Here is an 8,231-nt window from a genome sequence, read left to right on the forward strand (position 1 = left end):
CACCTTAGACCTCAAAATAACATTTTTACTTTTTTAAAACTGTGAAGAGCTCTTCTACAGCAGATTTGCCCAACGAAATATGTCGTTCGATTGCTTAACTTCTGAGTATTGATTGTCTATGAGTATTGATTGTCTATCCAAGTAAAATGAAATCCTTGACAATTTAAATATTTTTTTCCATTTATCATGATGTTGTATATAGATCCATTTGTGAAGATATGCATTTTCCTTACACTGATGTACAAGGATACTGAAGATTTTAGTCTTTGATCTTCTTCATTAATTCAACTGGGATAGATTCAAGGTTGTGCTTTGGCTCCCCTGGACTTGTTTTTACATTCTTCATACTCAACTTGAACTTATATTAGTAGCAATGGTTTGATCTAGAATCAACCTTATGCCTTGTTCTAAGTATATCTAACTTCTTTATTGATTCTTTCCATACATGTAGTCTATTTGATTCCTGTATATTCCACCCAGCATGGTTCACATGTATGATTACCATTTATGTTGTTCAAAAAAGATATTTTCATTGAATAAGTTGTGGTTTTCCAAAATTCTATCTTGTAATCTCTTTCATGGTTTTTACCACCGAGGCCACATTTTCCAAATACTCATTCTTCTTTGTGTTCAACTTATACATTTCAATCATCAATAATTATCAACACATCTTGATTGCATATTTGATCAATGTCAAACTGTAGAAGGTGGTAAAAATATTCAGTTTTATCACTTCACCTTTAGTGGCTGGAGTATAAATTTGAATAAGTCATATTAATTTGTCTTCTTTGGAGGTATATAGATATTAACCTCTTATTGTCAGTGTTGTACTTCAGGATATATCTTGAAATGCTTTTTTGTTGTTACTGTTTTCTTGTCAATGAATGCCATGCTGTTCCTATTCAAATGATTATTCTTGCAATAGTAAGCAAATTATTGTCCAACTCAAAATAATCAATACCAGTTTATTTCAGGTCGATTATGGCTAGGATATGGATCTCCAGATACTTCACTTTTGTCAACTTAGTGTTGTCCTTTTTTCATGTTTCCATATTCCACACTTCAATTAATAATGGATGCTTATAAATGTATCTTCTCATAGTAAGTGATGTCATATTAATGCAAATGGAAGTTCCTAAAGCTAGACTCCATCTACTTACAGTAAATTCTACTCTGAGGAATCAACTCCCTTCTAGATAGTGAGGTTAGCCCAGGATCGGGGAGTGTTTCGTTCTGCTGTGCATAAGGTCGCTATGAGTCGGTATCGACACTTTGGCACCTAACAACAGTTGTATTTTGGGTTCCTTCCAACCGGAGGAGCTCATCTTCTGACACTATATCAGACAGTATTCTCTTCCATTCCATAAGGCTTTCACTGGCTATTTTTGTTTTGGAAGCAGGTCACCAGATCCTTCTTAGTCTACCTTCATTTGGAAGCTCTGCTGAAACCTATCAACCCTGGGTCACCTTGATCACATTTGAATTACTGGTGGCATTGCTTCTAGCATCACAGTAACACAGAAGCCACAACAATATGATAAACTAACATAAATGGTAGATTTATTCACTGTGTATGTGTATATACATGAGCATCATCACAGTGAGAGTACTGGCACATGAATTCACTTTTATTCAACTTTTAAATACTATATAATGCTACCACAGACGTGTCTTCATTACTATCTTAGTAGTTATTACTTTCATGAAAATTAAAATCAATAAAAAATTTAATGTGATACAGTTTCTGATTTAATTCTGTTATTTTTGTGACAGTGACTAAGAAAGTAGGAATGTTCTTTTTTCATCTCTTTTACAGTTAACAAAGAAGAATTTGTTCTGGTAGAGGCAATTTTTTCTGCCCAAATAGTGGAATTGGACAAATGTCTATAAACTCATATAGCTTTTCTGAGGAGTGTCTCCTCAATCCCCAAGCACAGGAACGCTTTTCAGAACAGTTGTTGATGTGAGATGTTAAACTTGGATTCGTTCTAGAAATGATGTAAGCAATTTATTTGTTCTACTATTTCTTGACACCCTCTCCAACTATGAGATGCACCAACAATAGAAAAATGGCATATTTTTAAAATGTGTATTTTTTACAAATGAATTTATTTTATTGAAATATTTTGTTTTGATTATATTCTAACTAAGAAATATTTATAAATATTAAAATAACAGGTGGTTTTTTGTTTGAGAAAACTATAAAAGATTAAATAAGTGAGAGGGAAAATATTTTAGACATGCTCTGGTAACCTTTTAAAAATATTGCAATATGAAAAATTAATTCTGCAGTTCCTTCTGGGTTAATGCATCCAAATTTAAACTGTAGCAAGCAGGTTGTTGCTAAGCAACTGGTAAATCTGCTGTCCTCATAATTTTAGACATTTGTAACTAACTGATTGTTAACAAAATTCACTATTGCTCTTTAGAAACCAAAAAAATTTTGCTAGAAGGGAAAAGCACAAAATAAAATCATGAAGTCTGAACTTCAATAATTATTCTAAGCATATATATGATAGATGGTTACATTTGAATTACATGAGTGGACACTGAAGAAATTCAATTTATGTAAGGGGTGAAAGTCATTTTAGGAAATTAATATTTTATGTATAAATAAATATTTTAAATGAGCAGTACCAATTAGAATGAAGCGTTGCTGACTTCCTAGTATCATTCTTGTCCAGTAGCCTTGTGTCTCTTTCTCCCTATAAGTTTTCTCTTTTTCCTCAAGGCAAGTTTCACTGTTTTGTTTTTGATCATGCAACACATAGCAATTGACTTCTGGTAATGGAGAATGCTTCTCACAGATCATCTTTACTTTCCCTAAATGAAGACAATATAACACAACTAGCATTACATCAGGCTTGTTTCATCACTTTTACTTTGTAAGTTGCCTGTTAATTACTTTTCATTTATTTTTTGTTTTTAGTAGTTGTTGTAAGGATTAAAATATACATCTTAATTTATTGGAGACATAATCAATCATTAGCTTAAATGAATAAATGATTAAAAAATTATGCATTTCTTTATTTAAATAAGAATATACTATCAATTTCCAGTCTTAAAGTATAATATTATAATACTCATGATGTTATTGTTGTTGTTAGGTGCTGTCAAGTCAGTTGTGAATCATAGTGACCCTATGTAGAATATGTCATGCACCATCCTCAAAATTATGACTATGCTTGCACCCAGTGTTCCAGCCACTTTGTTAATCAATCTCATTGAGAGTCTTCCTCTTTTTCGCTGACCCTCTACTTTATCAAGTATCATGTCCTTTCTCATAATTGTTGTTGTTAAGTGCCATGGTGGATTCTAACTCATAACAAGCCTGTTACGGATTTCTGAGTCGTGGCTGCTGGGTTTGAACCACTGACCTTTCAATTAGCAGTCCAGTGCTTATCCTACCGCTCATAATAGTATGGGAAATGTAAAGTGCCTAGAAGAAGAAAACTGAATAATGTCTTGTGAATTTTGAATCTGACAGAACGCAGTAAATGAACCAAGACTGGAAGTTGTTCTGAAGAAAAATAAGGAAAACCTACCAGACATCTTTATTTTTAAAATATTTTTTAAAAAATAGTTAACACCTGTTCAAAAAGCAAACTAAGTACAACACTAAAAAAACCCCAATTTCTGCTATAATGCAATACCAGGTCCTTACTAGGAGCAATGCCTATTATTTTGACATTTAGCAAACTAACAAGGTTAGAAAAAAATGTGCTCCATTTATTTTGTCACACATGATTTATTTTCTGGATATTATTCATCTTACAAAGAGGAAACTGATGTTTAAAAGTCTAAGAGTGAATAAAATATAGCTCATTTTACCACATGTATGGTATCACCAAAGGCTTCACTGATAGACTGTAACGAATGCAATAGTGTGATTGTTGTTGTTAAGTGCTGTCGAGTTGGTTCTAACTCATAGTGAGTGACACTGTATAAGTTTTCCTAGGTATGGCTGGTGAACTGGAACTGCTGACCTTGTGGTTCAAATTGACCTTTCAGTCTAGCAAATTAACCTGCAGCACCACACCAGGACTCTAAGATCACCTGTTTCATGATTCTTGTTACTTTAAGTTATCCTTCTATAATACTAAAATATCTGTCTCATGTATCTATTTATACTAGTTGGTGGCATGTTTTGTGTCTTCCTATGAATCTTTTAGTACAATACATGAGCATGGAACCCATTTGGCCTTTATATTGTTGTTAAGTGCCATTGAGTCACTTCCAGCTTATAGGGACTGTATAGGGTTTCCGAGGAACGGCTGGTGAGCTAGAACCACTGACCTTGTGGTTCAAACTGGATTTGCAGTCCAGCACATTAACCTGCAGTGCAGTTGAGCTTAGTTGTTAAGGTCCGTCTAGTCAATTCAGATTCTTAGTGACCCTCTGCACAACAGAACAAAACACTGCCCAACCTGTGCCATTCTCAAAATCACTGTTAGAGTCCACTGTTGCAGATAATGTGTCGGTCCATCTCATTGAGAGCCTTCCTCTTTTTCACTGACCCTCTACTTTATTATGCATGATGTACTTTTCTAGTATGTCCAACATATGTAAAATGAAATTTTGTCATTTTTGTTTCTAAGCAATATACTGGCTGTACTTCTTCCAAGACAGATTTGTTCATTCTTCAGGAAGGCTATGGTATATTCAATATTCTTCAACCACAACATAAATGAAAGACACTCTTCCTTATTCATTGTTCAATTTTCACATGCATAGGAGATGACTGAAACACCACACCTTGACTCAGGGACACCTTAGTCCTCAAAGTGACATCTTTACTTTTGAACACTTTAAAGTGGTCTTTTCAGTAGATTTTCACAATCCAATGCACCATTTGATTTCTTGACTACAAGAAAAATCAAAGCCTTGACAACTTCCATATTATGTCCATTTATTGTAATGTTGTTTATTGGTGAAGCTGTCAATAAAACATATGAACTACATCTTTTCATTAAATATTTCCTTCTATATCCTGTTTAAGGAGCTCTTGTAGCATAGTGGTTACGAGTCAGACTGCTAATCTCAAGGTCAGCAGTTCAAAATTAGCAGCTATTCCACGGGAGAAAGATAAACCTTTCTGCTCCAGTAAAGATTCACAGATTTGGAAACCCTATACCGAGTCATGATGAGTCAGAACCGACTCCACACAGCACATCACCACAACCACTGTTGTTGTTGTTGTTAAGTGCCTTCGAGTTGGTTCCGACCCATAGCGACCCTGTACACGGTTTCTGAGGGTGTAAATCTTTATGGGAGCAGAATGCCTCATCTTTCTCCCGCAGAACAGCTGGTAGTTTCGAACTGCTGACCTAGCGGTTCACAGCCCGATTCATAACCACTACGCTACCAGAGCACCACCACCATACCCCGTTTATTAGAATTACATGGTTCTAATTTTAAAAAGAGAAAGTGAAGAAAGTGAAGAGGTGTAATGAATAATTGGCAATATTAATTTTATTTTAAAGCTAACATTTTATGATATTTATTATTCTTTATTAACAGCTGTAACCTCAAAATGCAGATATAGAAAGAAAAAGTGAAAAAGATATTTCAATGATTCTTGAAACACTATTAATTTAGAGGTCTTCCTTTTTATCTTTGCTATAATACACAAAATCTTTCATCAGTGAAAAAAAAATTTTGAGTGACTATTTTGACTGAGAAACTTATTGAAAAAAATACTGATAGACAAGATAAAGTGTCTTTTTGTTTGAAATTTCAAGTAAGGCTAATCTTTTGTAGTAAAAAGTAATTACACTTTTTGTTTTCAACTTTTTACAAACATAGCTAAGTTTTCCTAGAATTCATTTTATTCACTAATCAATGTTTCTTAACTCTCACTGTACTTTCGAATTATCTAGAAATGTTTAAAACTAACTGAGACTTGGATTTCACCTTCAGAATCTGATTTAATTAAGGTGAAACCTACATACTGGAATATTTTCATTGTCCTCCTCCTCCTGCTGGTAATTTTAAAGTTCAACCAACCATTTCAGTTAAGGTTCATTTGAAAGAGTTAGCCTTGCAATCTATAAAGAAAAATCATTTCTGTTGCAATTTTCACTTCACTTTCAAAGTATTTCCCATTCATGTATTGAGTGACACTATGCCAACTATTGTTGTTGTTAATTTTCATCGAGTTGGTTCTGAAATAATTCATAGGGAAACAGATTAAAATAAAATCTAATGTTTGTCAAATCTGATTTAGCTACTACATAGCTATAATAAAGAATATACAATAAATACATAAAAGTCAATGCAGTTATTAGAATCAATAATCTTCATTGTGTTATCATTAGTTAAGTGTGATTTCTTACATCTGGAAATAAACACCATCCTGTCTTCTCTCTTACTCTCTGTTTCTTCTTCTTTTGTTTAATATAAAAAATATCCATGGTACAATTTGACGTACTATATACTTCTGACATAGCATAAATCTAAATGACTTTAAACTTCAATATGTTAAGAAGACTCACCCGTTCTGGTCTTAACAAAAGAATTGAAATCATCAGGGCATTACCAGTACACTGTTACTATAGGCAATTCTGTTACATTCTTTTATTATAAATAATGTTGTAGTTGTTACTTGCTGTTGGTTGGGACTCGTAGCGACTCTGTATAGGGTATCCAAGGAGTAGCTGGTGAGTTTGAACTGCCTACCTTGCGGTTCAAACCAATCTTACTGTCAAATACTTGTCCTACTGTATCACACCAGCACTCCATTATAAATCCTAACAGACAGTTATTCTGATGATGAATTGAAGAAAGTACAGCTTTATGAAACTGTTTGTGTTCAGAGTCTTATGAACCTATGGCGTTTGCTCACACGTAACTTCAGTGTACGGAGCAATCATGACTTTCTTAGCCAAGTTATGTTATTATTCAAATCATCCTAGTGAAAACTCTGTCAGTGATCATCAATCAGTTTCTAAACATACTTTACAGTCAAAGAATGTGGCACCTTTTCAATTTTATCAAGAAGGTTTGCTTGTAGTGTAAAAAATTCCAATTAAAATATTAATGTCAATATCAAAATTATATGGATGACAAGTTCCTTTTGTTTAAAATAGTTTGTTGCTTTCAACAATAAGATAGTTGTGATTAAGCCCAAACAATAGATTTTTGTAAAAAACAAGTAAAAAAAACTGATTATTTTCATTAAAAAAATTAAAATATTTACTGTGTACACTTTTACTTTTTCAATGATGCTGGCTAGTCGATTCAGATCCATAATGACCTTGTTGTATAGGATTTCCATAGAGTGGCTGGTGATGAACTTGAACCGCTGAATTTGCAGTCCAGCATATTAACCCACTTAGGTTGAATATATTGGAATTATGAAATAAATATATTCTATAACACAAATATTTAAAACTATTTGATGAAATTGCACATTTATCTCATTTGGATTTTTAAAATAATAAGCAAAGTATTATATATGCATATGCAATATAACAAATAACTTCAGCATTATTAATAAGTTAATCAGCTATAATGGACACATTCAACACATTAATGCATTTGAGTTATGGTATTGAGGGAGAATATTGAAAGTACCATGGGCTGTCAAAAGAACAAATAGATCTGTGTTGGATAAAGTACAGCCAGAGTGCTCCTTGAAAGTCTGGATGGGCCAGACTTCGTCCCTCATACTTTGGACATTGTCAGAAGGGACCAGTCTCTGGAGAAGGATAACATGTTTGGTAAGGTCAGTGAAAAAGAGGAAGACCCCCACCAAGATTGACTGGCAGAGTGGCAGCATCAATGGGCTTAAGCGTAGTGATGATTGTGAGGTTGGCACAGGACTGGGCAGTGTTTTGTACTGCTGTGCATGAGGTCGCTATTAGTTGGTACCGACTCCATGGCACCTAACAACAATAAAAATGGACATGCTTACTTGTTTTTATCTGTTTGTCAGACCATGTCAAATAGGAGAGAAAATCTCAGATATAGTCATTTTACTTACGAGAGCTTTTCAATGGAAAATTCTAAATCTACCTGGAAAAGGTGTCATTGGCTGGATTGCTTTGAATAATATTATGATTAGGATCAATAAGAAGCTACAGTTCTTCAATTTCCCTTAAAACCATGTGATAATATTTCAATTAAATTAAGATTTCTCAAATAATGACTTTTTGAAAATATGGTACTTCCTTTGTGTTCAGAGTCACAGTTTGTGGTTGAAATTTGAAGAACAATGTCCTTAATCTTGT

The sequence above is a fragment of the Chrysochloris asiatica genome, unplaced genomic scaffold (assembly GCF_000296735.1).
Source record: "Chrysochloris asiatica unplaced genomic scaffold, ChrAsi1.0 scaffold00112, whole genome shotgun sequence".
NCBI classification, from domain to species: domain Eukaryota; kingdom Metazoa; phylum Chordata; class Mammalia; order Afrosoricida; family Chrysochloridae; genus Chrysochloris; species Chrysochloris asiatica.